At 42.4% G+C, this 17,274-nt stretch overlaps 1 protein-coding gene across 8 annotated transcripts in view; it reads left to right on the forward strand.

Moving 5' to 3' along the window:
- Positions 1-17,274, forward strand: part of SYBU (syntabulin) — a 74,492-nt gene that overhangs the window by 40,667 nt on the left and 16,551 nt on the right. The window contains exon 1 of one of the 8 annotated variants that reach the window (XM_059901574.1): positions 14,058-14,160. The exons of the other annotated variants lie outside the window; for them this stretch is intronic. The gene's annotated coding sequence lies outside the window, so the exon portion shown is untranslated. Of the gene's footprint in view, positions 1-14,057; positions 14,161-17,274 lie in introns of those variants that run through there. 8 annotated transcript variants of the gene reach the window in all.

Here is a 17,274-nt window from a genome sequence, read left to right on the forward strand (position 1 = left end):
AGGTCCATCCACCTCACTACAAATAACTCAATTTCGTTTCTTTTTATGGCTGAGTAATATTCCATTTTATATATGTGCCACATCTTCTTTATCCATTTGTCTGTTGATGGACACTTAGGTTGCTTCCATGTCCTGGCTACTGTAAATAGAGCTGCAATGAACATTGTGGTACATGACTCTTTTTGAATTATGGTTTTCTCAGGGTATATGACCAGTAGTGGGATTGCTGGGTCATATGATAGTTCTATTTTTAGTTTTTTAAGGAACCTCCATACTGTTCTCCATAGTGGCTGTATCAATTTACATTCCCACCAACAGTGCAAGAGGGTTCCCTTTTCTCCACACCCTCTCCAGCATTTATTGTTTGTAGATTTTTTGGTGATGGCCATTCTGACCGGTGTGAGGTGATACCTCATTTTAGTTTTGATTTGCATTTCTCTAATGATTAGTAATGTTGAGCATCCTTTCATGTGTTTGTTGGCAATCTGTATATCTTCTTTGGAGAATTGTCTGTTTAGGTCTTCTGCCCATTTTTGGATTGGGTTGTTTTTTTGATATTGAGCTGCATGAGTTGCTTGTATGTTTTGGAGATTAATCATTTGTCAGTTGCTTCTACTCATTTGTTTTTTCAGCAACTATTGATGTGCCAGCCAGTGAGCCAGGCACCGAAATACAACAGTAAACCAAGGGCTCCATGTACATGTGTGATGTGATATGTTTCTGGGGGAAGTACCAGGTCCCATGAGTACACAGAGGAGGGCCATGGAGCCCAGACTTTGGAGTTCTGAAAAGAGTCCCAGGGGAAGTAATGCTATATTGACACTTATAAAGGGTAAAACTGGGTTTTAAGTGCAAAGACACTTGGGGATCTGAATTTTACATGCCATTGCTGTTAACTTTAGTACTGTGTACTTCCTTAGAGTTTTAAAAAAATTCTATTTTCATGGTTACCATGTTGTATTTAATACTTATTTTTTAGATGGCTCTTTCCTCTACTAGGATATGAGCCTCTTTAGGACGTGGACCATGTTTGTCTCCATCCTTCCTTCCTTCCCTCTTCCCTTCCTTCCTTCCTTCCTTCCTCCCTTCCTTCCTTCTTCCATCCCCCCATTTTATTTTTTATTTAAAATTTATTTATGCTGCATTATTTCTTTTAAAATATTATGTATATAATATGACATAGATAAAGAACAGATATAACATACACGTAAGCTATGCAGTATAACAATAAAGTAAACACTGTGACCCACCTTTCACTTCAAGAATTACCACCACCAAAGCTGCCTGCGTGCTCTCCCAGATCCCATTCTGTGCCTTTCCCCAGAGGTAACTACTGTCTTCAAATGTGTGTTTTATCAATTCCTTGCATTTTAAAAATAATTTCTACCACCTTAGGTATGTGTCCCTAAAAATATGTTGGAACACAGGGGTAAAATTTAAACATGGAGCCATTTGCCTTTGTGCTCTCCATAATTAGCACAGTGCCTAAAACTTAGTAGGTCCTTACTAGATATTTGTGAACAGATGGATATGCCCTGCTAGAGCCTAGAAGATATTTTTGTGATGCTATACACCAAGGAGATATTGGAATTCAGTTTTAGTGGGTTTGTTCCTTTTGAGCCTTGTTGGTTTTGTCTCTTTGGGGTGCTTATAGAAGCAGCCCACAGGAATGAGTTACATACTGTTTAATTGTTTGGGGATACTTCCAAACTACCATTTCCTACTTACCCTCCTCATTTTATCACCATACAAACACTCTCCAGTGGTCCTAAAGAGAGTGGCCTTAATATTTTTGTAATAATCAGCTTTGCTTTTCCATTCCATTTTGGCTTTTCTTAGAACATTGTGGGGTGGGGAGGAGAGAGGTGGAGAGACTAGAGAACACTGAGTACACTTGAATTAAAAGTTGACTTGTGTCGGGGGGGTGGGGCAGAGGACCTGGGCCAGCCAAGGGTTGGCCGGGGAACGCGTGCTCCGTGCCAGACGTCATTTTGAGTTGAGATCCTAGGGAAGGTTCCATTAAACAAATCCATGGAAATGCAGAGCATAATTTGTGTGCAGAGTACAATCTGACCACGAGAGAGCTTCATTCTTTTTAAATGCTACGCAGCACACAAAAATCAGCAGAGAATGTTTTCAGAGGGACCTTCCAAAACATTTCGTTCAGAAGCTCAAGAGTTTAAATAGTTTTCATTGGGTTAAACAATGGGGTGAGGTGACCGTTGGAGCTTGCTGCTGGAAGCTCAGCTGGTTCGCAGAATGCCTTGCCTCTGCCCAGCGAGCACCCAGCTCTGAAGGCACAGTGGGAGCGCGGCGTCTGGGTGAAGTCCCCTCCCTAGGAGGTGCCAGGCTCCGCTGGCCTTGCTTAGGTGTCCCAGGGCAAGAGTGCGGGAGCTGGTCCACCTGCCTCGCACCTGCTTTCTTCCAAGCCCGTCCCTCCCCTCATCCAGAAATCCTCTCTGTTGTTGCCAGGCCTTCTTCTGGAAACATTTCCAGGTGACTTCATTTTTCCCTGCCTCCCCAATTCTCACTTTAGTTCCTTGAACACATGTCTGAATTAAAACAAACCCCACGAGGCCTTCCATTGCTCCATTTGCTTTTGTTCTAACACTCTGTACAGATGCCAGAAATTGCCAGAATTTACCCAGCTTGTTTATTTTTATTTTATTGACATTTGTGCTTGCAAATAAAAAATATTTGCATTAAAGATTGATTACACAATGGTAAATGTAGCATTGATCTTGGAGCCGCTCAATCCATTCTGATTAGATTATCCAGTTTTTCACATAGTCCTCGGGCCATACAAGAGACATTTTTTCCTTTCATTTGACTGAGATAATTCCTGTTTTGTTCTTTGGCTCTTTGGTTGTACAGAAAATATACATATCGCCCTTCAATTGTTCTTTTATGTGGGTAGAACTGCAGTCAAGTGTGTAACATAAGATGAGGTGTCTCTTAATGTTTAACTTACTTTATGCTTTTCCTGTTTTAAATCCTTTAGTTCACCTGGGGTTTTAAATGATTCTGAACCTATGTGGTTAATTTTGTGAACCTAAGAGCTATGTGGAGAGGGACCCTGTAGTCAGGACTCTTTCCCCCTTCCCTTACGGCCCAGTTTCTAACTGTGATAGTCACCTGCCTTGCCTTCCGGCCTGCAGTCGCTCCTCCAGATATTACTGCTGCAAGATCTCTATAAAGCATCACTCTGTTCATGTGAACACCCTGTTCAAAACTCGCCATGGCTCCCTCTTGCCTTCAGAGTAAAGGCCCTTAGCATAGCTTTACATTCTTCAGCTCTCTACAACTCACCCTTTTGGCCGCGTTTTCTCATCTGATCACTGTACTCTAGCCAAAGAAGGGGTTCAGTATATTCTAAATATGCCCTGTGTTTTCCTTCCTCTGGGTTTCAGTTCATGCCACCCCCGTTCACTAAAGGTCTGCTCCCTTCTGCACCCCCAACCGTTGGTTGTGTTCCCCGGGCTGCTCAAGGCCCATCTCAAGTGGTATCTCTTCCCTGACATAGTCCCTGCCCTCTTCCACTCACCCTGTCTGAGAGTATTTCTTCCTCCTCTGTGGAGCCTTCGTGCCCTCTCTCTGTACTGCACTCAGCATGTCCTTTCGTATCCTAGTTGCTTGTCTCTATAGCTTGTCTCCTGAAAGGAGCCTTGAGCACTGGGACTGTACTTCTCCATGTTTCCCCCTCCCAGTGCCTTAGCCTGTGCACAGCTCAACACGTATCTGAAATGGACTGAATTGAATGCTATCATCTTGGTTTCCAGTTCTTAGATCTTTGTGAATTCTGATGACGAGGTCCCACGCAGAGTGGACAAAGAAGAAAGCCAACTCTGGAGTCAGAAGGGCTAGCTCTGCTGTTACTAGCTTTGTGACTTGGGCAAGGCTCATCACCACTCAGAACCACAGTTTCCTCTTCTACTCCCTGTATGTCTTTAGAACATACGTTTTTAGATTCAAGAAAATAGCAGAGATAGAGTTCTTGATGAAGTAGGCTTTTAGTACACAACGGCTAGTAATGTTACTGTCTGCCTCTGTCATCTGTTGTTTTAGTTATCCCTTCAAGGTTTGTGTAATCTCTAGTCTGCCGTCAGCACCAGGCCGTCCGTGTTTTCATTCGTGTCATTAATAAAGCATGTTAAAGTAGGATAAGGGCAAGGACGGAGCCAGGTGACACGTTACTGGAGATTTCCCTTGAGGTTGGCAGACAGTCCATTAGTCAACATCCTCTGGGTCCTGAACTGTGCTGTCATCCAGTACGTATGTCACCCTTGTTCATAAGACTTTCCTAAGTGTTGTGACTAAATGCCTACTGAATTCCAGGTAGCTGATTTATGTGGCAGCCCCAAAGCATAACTCTTGTCAGGAAAGGAAGTGAGAATTGTTTTTTTATATCTGTAGGTTCTTAGTGAACTTTTGCTGGCTTCTATTTGCCTTATTAAGGGACGGACCTTTTCTACAGTTTTACTGGAGATAAACACCAAACTAAGCAGTTTATGATTTCCAGAATTTGTTTTTTCCTCTGCTTTGATAATCTGTGTACTTTTTGTCCATCTCCAACTGGCCACCTCTCTTGCTTTGTGATTTCTCAAAAACTGGTAGTATTTCCACAACTATTTCTGTAAGTTCTTTTAGTACCTTTCTTCCTTCATTCAATAAATATTCTTCTGAGTCTGTTCTATACCAGGCACTGTGCTTGGTGTGGACGATACAATGATGGACAAGACAGAGGTCTTCCCAGACTGCATGGTTTTTGCATGCTAAATTTTGGGCTGAAAACTTGAATTTTAAGGGATTTGGGCATATGGGATGTAGGTAGGATTGGAGGAAATATTTATCCTAACTGTAAATAACACCAGGCTGTCAACCCAACCTAAAAGGAGAGAAAGAGGAAGGTAACTCAGTAGAGAGCCTTTCCAGGAGCCATTGCTAAATACTGAGTATGGAGGAACTTTTGATGTTGTGAAATCTTTCAAGGCCACAGCAGCTACTGTGTGTTAAATGCTGCATTAGACACTGGGATGCAATAATTGATGAGTCCTCAAGGAGCTGACAGTGTGCTGGGAAATTGCAGATGGTTGCAGTACAATGAGATAAATGCTCGTTAAAATTCTGGGTGGGGTGAGAGCATAAAGGAAGGGCTTCTAATCTCTTTCCGGAAGGAGTTAAAGATCAAGGCTAACCTGAGACCTGAAGAACAGGTAGTAGTTAGCCAGTCCCAGAGGGACAGGAAAATAATCCAGGTATGGGGGACTTGTATGGACACTCCATGCTATGGAGTTTGGACTTTATCTTAAAGGACACGGGCACCATTAAAGGGTTTCAACAGGGGAATCACCTAATGAGATTTATGCTCTGGAGCAGCGTGGAAGATGGAATGCTTGGAGCCACACAGAGCAGCTGGGACACAGTGTGTGGCTGTGTCATGATTCCAGCAAGAAATGGTCATGGCCTGGGGTGGAGCGTTCAGGATGCAAAGAAACAGACGGATCATGGAGTTACTGCAGACCGATTTGAGTAGGTGGCTGCAATCTATCATTAAATATTGAAAACCAGGGCCATTTACTGTAGTGGTTCTCAAACTTTAGTGTCGTAAAAGATCACCTGGGCATTTGTAAAAATATGTATTGCAGGAATGACTTGAGGAAATGTCAGTGGGCAGATCTGGGATATGAGTCAAGAATCTATTTTCAGCAAGTATCTAGGTGACACTGAGGCAGATGGGCCTCAGACCACACCATCAAAACCCCCAATCCGATGTTTTAAAATGGCAATCTTTTAAGTGTGTTCACAATATATTAACTTCTCATTTAAGAATGAAGACTCCGTCGTATTATTTTTGTTGAAAATAGATGAATGGCTCAGCCCCATGGGTTCATGTGCTGAAAAAAAAAAAGAGCTGTGTCCTGGCTAGTGCGGTCTGTGTTCGCTAATTGTCTGCTCTCTGGTAAGGGATACAGAGCAGAGGGTGATAATCTTATTAAGACCCCTGCTGCAGGTGGTTTGTGAATGAATTTTCAAAGGTTTCAACAAGCCCTTTACAAGAGCAAGCAAACAAGCACTTACAGGGAAGATAAAATTTCCCCAACTCTTGAAGTTTTGTGCAGGTGTGCATTCTTAGTGTTCAGGGCATATTTTGATGCATTTACTATTGTGGTATTTCTCAAGCCTAAATGCCCACCTTCACATCCCAGCTTCACTATATACAAGCTGTTTAACCTTGAGCAAATTACCTGTTCTCTCCTTCTGTCATCTGTAAAATGGGAATAAAACTGTACCTGTTTCGTAGGCTTGATGTGAGGATTAAATGAGAATACATGTAAAGCACATTGAATAGTGTGTGAACATAATAAGCCATTTCTGACCATTACTGAGAGAAGCCAGGTGACCTGTAATAAACTCATCACTTGTATTAAGAGTTTAGTCATGTAATAAAGTCTTCACCTTCTTATTTAAGTCATGGTACAGCAAGTCCTGTACATACGAACCTTCAAGTTGTGAACTTTCAAATATGCAAACGTGTATTCCATCAACGTCAGGCGTGAGTGAAATTGCAGGTTGCCCTCTGTCTCCTATTGCTGACGATCCTTCAGCTCTACCATCCCCCACCTCCTCTCTCTCCTCCAGTCGGTAACTCTTCTTGCCTGTTCACTCAATGCCAGCCCCTGCATGCCAGCTGTTGTACTGTACTACTGTACTTTTCAAGGTACTGTACTGTAAGATTAGAAATGTTTTCTTTATTTTTTGGGTTTCTTTGTTTTTTATGTATCATTTGTGTGAAAAGTATTATAAACCTGTTACAGTATAGTACTATATAGCCAATTGTGTTAGTTGGGTACCTAGGCTAACTTTGTTGGACTTACGAACAAATTGGACTTACGAACTCACTCTTGGAACGGAACTTGTTCGTATGTAGAGGACTTACTGTACTAAAAAAAAAAAAAATTAATGGTGCCCATATGCAGGAATGCTTAGAGAAACTTAGTGTTTAGCAACACATACCAAACATAGGGGTAAGCAGGCCAATAATAATAAAGCGGAATATTAATGTACACTTACAGCGTTTCCCATTATGTCACTGAATCCTCACAATGGTCCCATGCGATAGGCATGGAATCCCTTTTTAAAGTGAGTAAACTGAGGGGTAGAGAGGTTAATCGATTGCCAAGGCCACACTGTCATTAACTGAAAGATCAGATATTTTCTCTTGGAACCCACCAATGCTAGAATCTGCTTTTAACCACAGCTGTTAAATGTGTATTGTCAGTTTCATGAAACATGGTTAGTAACACTCAGTATTGTGCCAAGCAAAGTAAGAAACTGACTCATTTTGAATGTGAAATATGTAAAAAAGATTCCCAAAGTGTATGCTGTGGTGCGCAGCTATATTTTATTTTATTTATTTATTTATTTATTTATTTATTTATTTTTACTATTCTTTTTTAAAATAAATTTATTTATTTAATTTTTAGCTGCATTGGGTCTTCGCTGCTGCACGCGGGTTTTCTCTAATTGCTGAGAGCGGGGGCTACTCTTCGTTGCGGTGCGTGGGCTTCTCATTGCGGTGGCTTTTCTTGTTGCAGAGCACAGGCTCTAGGCACGTGGGCTTCAGTAGCTGTGGCTCGCGGGCTCTAGAGCGCAGGCTCAGTAGTTGTGGCACACGGGCTTAGTTGCTCCGCGGCATGTGGGATCTTCCCGGACCAGCGCTCGAACCCATGTCCCCTGCATTGGCAGGCGGATTCTTAACCACTGCGCCACCAGGGAAGTCCCCACAGATGTATTTTATATCACGGTCAAGCCAGCTGCTCTATTTCTCAGAGGCAGCCATTCAGGAAGCCGATATATGAGTGATCTCAGTCAGAGGGTGCGTTAGAATAGGGGTTCTCAAACTTCAGTGTTGAGTCGCTGACTCTGTAGGTCTGGGGTGGGATCTGAGAATCTGCATTTCTGATAAGTTCCCAGGTGATGCCGATGCTGTTGGGAGCACACTCTGAGAACCACTGTCTAGAGGAATGGGAGGATGATTGGTGACTATAGGGCAGAGGCTGGTTTAAAGTCTACCCTGTAATTACCGGACCTGCTCCACAGACCTAGTTATTTAAATTCACAAAGATGTTTTGAAGCGACAAAACATCAGCTCTACCATGTAGAGGCTTAGATGCAAAAGAAGATGGACATCTTTGCTTCGCCTTTAACATTTCTAAACCAAGCCAGTTGCTTTCTAACATAGAGACGTTTATACGGTAGCTCACCCTTCTCTAAAACAGTGGGGCCTGGTTTAAGACTCAGAAACGTCCCTCACCTGTGACTCAAACCCAGCATTTGGTCTTAGAACTAGGTACTTAACTAACTTCTGGGCTGCGTTAAACCACCACGTGTCCCCCTTCCTCCACCCTATGAGGGACGAGGGTTTTCTCCCTCAGTGAGGTTATATGCAAGGTCCAGTAACTCTGGGTCAGCTTCTCATGTTCATGGGCTGGTCTCATTGCCAAAGCTAAGGGGCTAGGTCATGGAGTGACCTAAGCCAAACCCAATAGGACATCAGGTAATTCTTGAAATTATAGGGTTTCCAGGTCAGAAAGACGCTAGGACAAAGGGTCACCTTGGGCATGTTGGGTCCTAAAATTGGGTTAGGGTAATGCAGAGTCTAGTTTTACATTTAACTCTTGATTCTCCATGACAATGAGAGGGAAAGGGATATAAAGACAAATGTGTAAAAACAAATGATCCACAGAGCATTTCTTTTTGTCCATGGAATATATTACATAAAAGTAGATTTACTCTTTTGATTTTTTTTTTCTTTGGAAGACTTGAGCCTCAGGAAATGCAAGTAGTTGTTTATCAGAATGGAAAACCTAGCTAGATGAGTAGCTGGAATTAACCCAATTCATCTTCTCATCACCAGAAGAATTAAGACACAAATTACGGTGTAGGTCATAGGGTAGACTATTATATAGCAGTCAAATGAATGTACTACAACTATATGGAGAATTTTAGCAACATAATTTTGAGTGAAAATCATCCCCAATATTATTCATATCATGATAACCTGTTTATTAAAAAGTAAAAAATAGACCAAACAAGAAAAAAATCTGCCTTGTAGGAATACAAATAGATGTGATTGTTCTTTGTAAAAATGAAAGCAGGAAGTGGTGAACAGACAATAGGATGAGGAAGTAGATGTAAGTTGGTGTCAACATTCTAGTTTTTATGATGGGGCTGGTTCCTTCATTTATTATAATATTAAGTGTGAAGAAATAAACAAAAACAAAAATAGATAAACAAACCAGTCAGTAAGTAAAAATATAGTCTCACATGAGCTAATGAGTGTGTGTCAAGAACCGAGGAATTTGATTAATCCAGTTCTGTGCTTCTGAAACGAATATTTAAACATGAGGGGCAAGTGGGAAAATAGCTCTCTGGGTTGCAGAGAAAATACTGCAATGCTGCTCTCTAGGCCCATGCTTGGGCTCCACACAGCACTATGTGACCTGAAGTCTTGGCCACTTCCTCCACTCTCTTGTCTCAGTTGGTACAGCTTACAAATGCAAATCACTAAGGAGGGGGGCGGGTATCAGCAGATCATCAAAGATTGTCAGTAGAGTGACTTCAGACAGAAACTAAGGTTTTAGTATCCCTGGAGCAGGAAAAACATGTATGCTTCCTTTTCTTTTATATCCACCTGTCTGAGAAAGGTCACATGTTTACATGTTTTCTCAGAGAAGCAAAGGTAGGAATTTTAGAAATTAAAAAGATCTATGTGTCCAATAAAACTTTGGGGCCTGTGTCTTAGAAGGATTTTAAACTAGCCTGCTTCTAAATTGCGTTTATCCCGCTGTTGCTTCACCTCCCTCCAGGGCTGTCTCCACATGCTGTTGCCTTCACCCCGGACACCCATCTCTGTGACTCCTCCTGCTACAGTCTTGGATTGTCGTGAATAGTTTCAAAAGCTAGCTAGTTCACTGGGCATCTCCATGGAATCTTAATTCTTCCAATAGGGAATAGTATTTTCCTTTGTTGGCCTCTTTTAGCACCTAATTTATATCCCTCCTAAGACGTTTGCCTCTTTCTGAAGACGGGGTCAGCATCTCTACTTGATATTTGCTAGGTGTGCAAAGAGCTGTGGGATGTACAGATATGAACTGATGAAATCTTGCCCTTGTGGAGATGTTGTCTCCTGAGTGCGTTATTTGTGACCCCCCAGATCCTACGAGAAGGTTCGATGATTAGCTCTCTATTGTTTAGTGTGCTTGAGGCTTTCCTGTGAAATTGGAGAGTTTAGTCAATACAGCCCAAGTCTGAGGATTTACTCGTTGATTTATAATCTAAAGGGATGAGGAAGAATCTTTACCACACTCCTGTCAGAATCTTTTTCTGTTTATTTTCTTGCTCATTTTGAATCATTGCTCGCCACTCACACCCCACACCAGCCTCACCTCACTCCTGGCCTCTGCTCCAAGTCCTCCCCGATTTTGGCCTTTCATGTGTTGGGACCCAGATGTGATTCAGAGAGGGAGATCGTGAGAAGAAAAATAAAAATAATAGCAATATTTTAAAATGCTTACCGAGTGCTAGGCACTACTTTTTACATGCTTTTACATATATTAGTTTACATAATCCTTACAACAACTCTGTAAGAAGGATACTGTTATCATTCTCCTTCCATAGAAGAAGGTGAGGCACAGAGAGGCTAAGTGCCTTTCCCAAGGTCACACAGCTAGTAACGGAGGCTACTAAACTATATTACCTCATAAAAAGTGAAGAGAAACAACTTCATGGGGATTGAAAATGTGAGAGAGAAAGAGAAAGGATAGATTATTTAGGAACCAAGGTGAAAGGATGTCAAGATATTAGAAGTGGAGCACGGCCAAGTGCTGACAAGGTCCAGTGATGTAACTCCACTGGTGGACTGTTTAAATGGAGCAAAGGGCAAGGTCAGTGCTGCTGCGAAAGTCAAGGGAGTGAGGCCTTGTGAGATGCGGCTTCAGTGTGGGAGGTGGGTGGTGGCCCCCCAGGAGCCTGTGAGCGGAGAGCAGACCTTGAATGGTGTGCCCTGCAGGCCGTCACATAGCCGTGACGGTGACGAGGTTGAGGGGAGGCCGTCAAGGCTGTTAGGTCTTGGAGTCAATTTTAAAAACTGTGCTTAAGGACAGAGTGAGGTTTAAAAAAAAAAAAAGAAAGAAATGCTGTTTTAGAACCCTGTTGCATGTCTCTGCAGCAAATTATAAATTATGTCATTTTCTTCCTAGCAAGTGGGTAATTCTGTTCCATTCATGGTCTCAAACTGCTTTCAGACAGCACTGTCTCAGCCTTACTAAGGGTGGAAAACGAGGGGACTTGGAAAAAGATCCATCCTTTCCTTCTCCCTTATACTCTGGACTTAGAGTCCCAGACACAAATCCCAGCCCTGCTCCGACTTTGTAGTGCTAGTGGCATGTCAGTCCCCAGTTCTCTCTCCCACCCCTTCACCACCTCCTTCCTCCCCTGTCAACTGTCCCCACGATGACACCCGTGCTCCGAACCCACCACTGCCACCTCGAGTGCTACTTTTCCCTGATTTAGGTTTTGCTGCCAGACGCGGAGGGCAGGCACCTCATTTTGGTAAACACTGGATAAACACTTCTCCTTAAATAGAAGTGGCAGGCTCACCAGCTGGCTTTTTTTTAAGTGGGAGAAATTCAGTTGAGTAAATTCGACAAATCAAAGATGAGAAAAATGTAAGAGGGAAAACTTCTTCAAGGAGGATTTGCTCTTGCTATTACCAGGCCCCCAAGATAATCAGTATAGATGAAGTTCATGGCCACTGTGGATGCAACCCTTCCCAGACCCATTTAGTGGGGGAGAGGGTTGCCCCTCAAGCCCACCTTCTTAAGGGCCTGTGCCCAATGCTTGTTCAGTGTGGGAGGCTCCGCATGCCTGTGTGGTTCCTTTGGTGCCACTCAGCCTGTCAGCCAGGGACGCCTCGACCACACCAGAGGCAGCAGGTTAGGGCTGATGGGATGACCCAGAGGAGAGCTGGCTGGATTGTGAGATGTTTCTCTCTGCTGAATGATGTTTGACACCCCCAAGTCCAAACTGTTCGGTCCTTCCTCTTTAAAACAGGATTATGAGGACTTCAAACCATGGACCAGCTGCTAAGTATCCTACTAGCTTTACAAACGAACATGTGTGCACTTGAGTTTGGCTGGAACTGGTACCTTCTGTATGTCCCCCCCTTCCCTTCCAATCCTCTGAAAATGCATTTAGCCCAGGAAGGTGCTTCTGGAGAGCTGTGAGGGAACAGATCACTCTGTAAGTTAAACTCTTCTCTCCTGTGTACCTTGCCCTTGAATGAATGATCTCGTGTTGGCAGCCTGGCCACCTTAACTGCTGCTCACTCACCTTCCACTTCCCGTTGAAGAAAGCTCTTGCAGTTTGGCTGGACTGGAGAGAGATTCCCTGTGCTCTTTATCTTTGGAGCGCCCCTCCTCTCAGTATGTCCATGACCATCTGCTGCAAAATCATCTATCATAATTATGTAAAATGCAGATTCCTGGGTTCCCCCGGCCTTCTGAAGTGGAATTTCTGTGAGTGTTGCCCAGAAATCTGCACTATTATTCAACTTCCCAGGTGACCCTTATGCATAGTAAGGTTTAGAAATCATTGCATTATTAATAATAATTATAAGATTAATATTTATGAGCATGTCAAGCACTTTCCATGCATTTCACTTCCCATTCATTTCAACTTCACAACAAATCAACAAGGTAGGAATCACCCACCTAGAGCAGGGCCTGACACATGGCACATGGCAGATGCTCAATAAATTTTTGTTAAACAATAAATTAACCTTAATATATATATATATATATATATATATATATATATATATACGTATATACATAAATAAGGAAACTAAGGGTTAGAGAGGTTAAAAACACTTGGCCAAGAACACATGGCTAGTGAGAGGGGTAGCCAGCCTTTGTAGAGCCTTCTTTGGGTAGAGCTTGTTGGTGTGTGAACTTGCAGGCTGGCGCCCCCCTTCTGGTGATGCTGGGTTGTGCCTGGCAGCAGTGCTGGAGGACCCCAGAAGCATCTGATTGGCCTTGGGTTGAATTGATTGATCTCTTCTCTAGCGTTCCCCTCTTGGCCATCTCTGGTGAATTGACACGGTCGCTTATTTGTTTATTACTAATGACGAGTGCAGGCCCAGGGAAGCTGGGTGGTCATTCATGAAGCCAAACAGCACCCATTCTCCTTTCCTGTACTCTACTGAGGTTGGCCAGTGCAGTCTTAATTTTCCTGGAAAGTGAGGCAGAAGGAGACTAGTTAGATCCTGAGTCCCTGAGGGAGATTAATAGGCTTTTTGCCTTGCTCAGAAACATTCGCTTCCTCCTTCCCTCTTGAAGTTTCTTTACACCCTCTTTGCTTATCAGTTCTTTCATCTACTTTTCTTGGTCAGCAGGTAGACTGTATTTCTGCCAGGGACAGGTGGCTGAGCCAGGCCAAGATAAAGGAGTGACCGTGATGGAGTTGTCTTTGACCTTTCGGCCCTTTTGTGCCTCCTCTTCCATGCTCCCTCCCTCCCTGTCTCCGGGGACTGGCCTCTGTCAAGACTTGAGCTGCAAACCTGTGTGCATTAACCCAGGGGAAACTCTAGAGATATTTGGAGGTGTCCATGGGGAGTTTGTTTTAGGACCGTGGATCTTTATACATACTCTATTGTGTACACACATTCTAAAAATAGAAACATGCTCTCCACTGAGGGAAGACCACTTTTGTAAAGAGTGACTATAAAAATGCCTGACTTGAGTGAGATAAGGCATTTCCTATTGTGGGGCTTTTTAAGGGAAAGATGTTTGAAAAGCCCTCTTCTGGACCTCAAGCCACTGTACCAGTAATTCTAGTTAGAAATAATAAAAGCTAACATATATTGAGTGCTTGCTATGTGCCAGACACTGTTCTAATTTCTTTGTATGTTTCGCCTAATCCCCACAATCCCTTAGCAATACCCACTATTAATATCTTCATCTCTATTTTACAGATGAAGAAACTGAGGCAGGGAGAGGGTAAACAACTTGCTCAAAGCTCCAGAGAGTTAGTAGAAGAGCCATGATTCAAACTCAAGTGGCTTGACTGCAAAGCCCTCCTAATACCGCACTATATGATGTGATTACTTTTATTTTTATTTTTTTAATTTATTTATTTTTGGCTGCGTTGGGTCTTCGTTGCTGCACGTGGGCTTTCTCTAGTTGTGGCGAGCAGGGGCTACTCTTCGTTGTGGCACACGGGCTTCTCATTGCAGTGGCTTCTTTTGTTGCGGAGCACGGGCTGTAGGCGCACAGGCTTCAGTAGTTGTGGCACGCGGGCTGTAGGCGCACAGGCTTCAGTAGTTGTGGCGCACGGGCTTAGTTGCTCCGCGGCAAGTGGAATCTTCCCAGACCAGGGATCAAACCTGTGTCCCCTGCATTGGCAGGAGGATTCTTAACCACTGCACCACCAGGGAAGTCCATGTTTACTTTTATTATATAATGATTTTCCTTTAAAAATTTTAGATTTTTTTAAGGAAAAAAGAAAAAAAATCAATTGTCCATAATTGCACTGTACCCCTATTTATAATTTTTATAACAAGGGTAATATAAGCACATGGTTAGAAAAGCCAAATGGCTCAGGAAGTTATAAAATGAAAATAAGAGTCTCTTTATATCCTCACTGTCCTATTTTCAAGGGAAACCATTATTAACAAATCTCTATTTTGTCCCTCAAGAAAAATGTTCTATGCATGTAGCAAGTTATATATTCTTTAAAGAATTGTTTACACAGAAGAAAGCATGCCACACCCACTCTTATGCATCTTGTTTTTCTTGTCTAATAACAGGTCTTCCGGATCTTTTCACTTCAGCACACACAGGTTCATGTCACCCCTTTTCATGATTGCAGAGTATCCTCTTAGGTTGCTGTACCACCTGACTTAACCAGTCAGTATTGAAGGACAATTGACTTGTCTTTTTGAATGCATATGTGCAGGATAAGTTCCTAGCGGTATAGTTTTCTTTTTTATGTACATTGCACCAATTCACACTCTCGTTAAATCTTATCAGTGTTTTGCCCCAAACCCTTAACAGACCAGTGTTATCAAACTTTGATTTTCTTTTTTTGCCAATCTGATGAAAAAAATCTTTTTTTCATTTACATTTTTAATTTTATAAGTGAGATTGTATGGCTTTTCAGGTATATTGGTTGTTTATTTTTCTTTCTTTGCCATCTGCCTGTTCATGTCCTTTGCCCATTTTTCTGTGTTGGTTTTTTTTTTTTTTGCTGATTTAATATGATTTCGGGTGGCCTGGGCCTGCAGCAGCTTGAAGCAGGGTTTCGGTTCCCAGCCAGTGATTGAGGTCGGGTCGCAGTGGTGAGAGCACCGAATCCTGGCCACTAGAGCAGTGGTGAGTGAGAAGGCCCTGGCCCTACGGCTTTGCAGAAAAAGAATTCCCACAAAGACAGAAAGTAGTGACACAAGTAAAGTATTTATTAGGAGAAAAAAGAAGTACAGTATGTGTGGATAGACACACAGGCGGGCTCAGAGAGAGAGTCATGCCCTCATGGCAGTTTGAATTACTTTTATGGGGCATTTCTTCCGGGTTTCCTTTGGCCAATCATTTTGATCTGCCTGGTTCAAAGTCCGTATTTGGTATATCTCAGGAGTTTCCCATGTGTTTGCGTGCATCTCTTAGCCAAGATGTATTCTACCGAAGAGGTCTATGGGTAGGTTGGCATCCCTCCCCTTTTGACCTCCAAGGAGCCTTTCTGCACATGTGTAGTCGGGGAGGTCTCCTGACTTTGAAAATGAGGACTGTGTGGTCTCTTATCTTCTATCTGGGCAGGGCCCAGCCTCCTGTCTCAATTGTCCTCTTATTCCCACCTTGGAGTATCGGTCCACAAGAAACGAACTCAAAGCATTTGCCCTGGGGTCCCATCTGTCTCCTGCCTCAGTTTGAGCTTTTGGTAAATTAAGGAAATTAGCCCTTTGTCTATAAATATGTTATAAATATTTTCTTTCAGTTTATTTGTCTTTGACTGCTATTTTATTTTTATGTGGTTAGATTTATGTTTATAGTTATATAGTTAGATTTATCAGTACAAAATTATTCACTTCTACATACTTTAAATTTGAACTTCTGTTTTTATTTATTTATTTACTTATTTAAACAACCACCACCACCTGGTGAGGGCTGAGCTTTTTTTTTTTTTTTAATATTTATTTATTTACTTGGCTGCTCCAGGTCTTAGTTGCAGCTCATGGGATCTTCGTTGAAGCATGCGGGATCTTTAGTTACGGCATGTGGGATCTATCTAGTTCCCTGACCAGGGATGGAACCCAGGCCCCCCTGCATTGGGAGTGTGGAGTCTTAACCACTGGACCACCAGGGAAGTCCCTGAACGTCTGTTTTTAAATGTTTACATATATGCTTTTAACTGTATGGCAGCTCCATATGAACATCAATCAGAATGAAGATAAATCTTTTCTGAAATTATGATAAAATGGAAATGGTATTTACAATTTTTCAGGAAGACATGTTCTGATATGCAAGAAAACATATATATATATATATATATATATGTTTTTTTCTGAGATAAACACCTATGGGCGTTCTGGGAATAGTTTGCAAAAGCTAAAACAAAAATCCTCTTTAGGCTGTGAAGCATTTTTTGGATTCCTTGGCTGGGCCCCCAAAGCTAAGAGTCAGTACTACTGAATATACTTGGAGCAGCTTCTTCTGTAATTACATGTGTCCACTGCTCCAGCTGCTTCTTAATAGTGCTGCTTGGTTTCAGTGAAAATGGCCTCTCTCTCCTCCCTAGAGCCCTTTAAATAAAAGATCTGTGTATCTGTGTGGGATGGGAGGATGAATTGATGGGGGACTGTTTTTTGTTTTTTTTTTAATTTGCTGCTTCTATTTGAGGTGGGGATATAGGTGGCCAACCTGAATTAATTTGATAGCTTTGTGGTGACAGAGGATAAAGGAAGGTTTGGGGCTGCTTAAAGCAGTGGTTTAGGATGGCTTAATACAGCTTCATAGACGTCAGGATGGCTCTGTTCTCAGAGGCCTGTGATGTTCTGATGTATGAGGAATCCACAGTCTCCTGAAAGGAGGCAAAAATAATAACGTCCTAAGAGACTGAATCACAGGCAGTGTTTTTAAAAAATGCATCTAGTTATCAGTTTTTGCCCATAGTCTTTTTGTTTCCATTTACCCTTCCTTCTCTAATTCCCGGCCTTACCAT

This window comes from Balaenoptera ricei, chromosome 17 (genome assembly GCF_028023285.1).
Source record: "Balaenoptera ricei isolate mBalRic1 chromosome 17, mBalRic1.hap2, whole genome shotgun sequence".
NCBI lineage: Eukaryota > Metazoa > Chordata > Mammalia > Artiodactyla > Balaenopteridae > Balaenoptera > Balaenoptera ricei.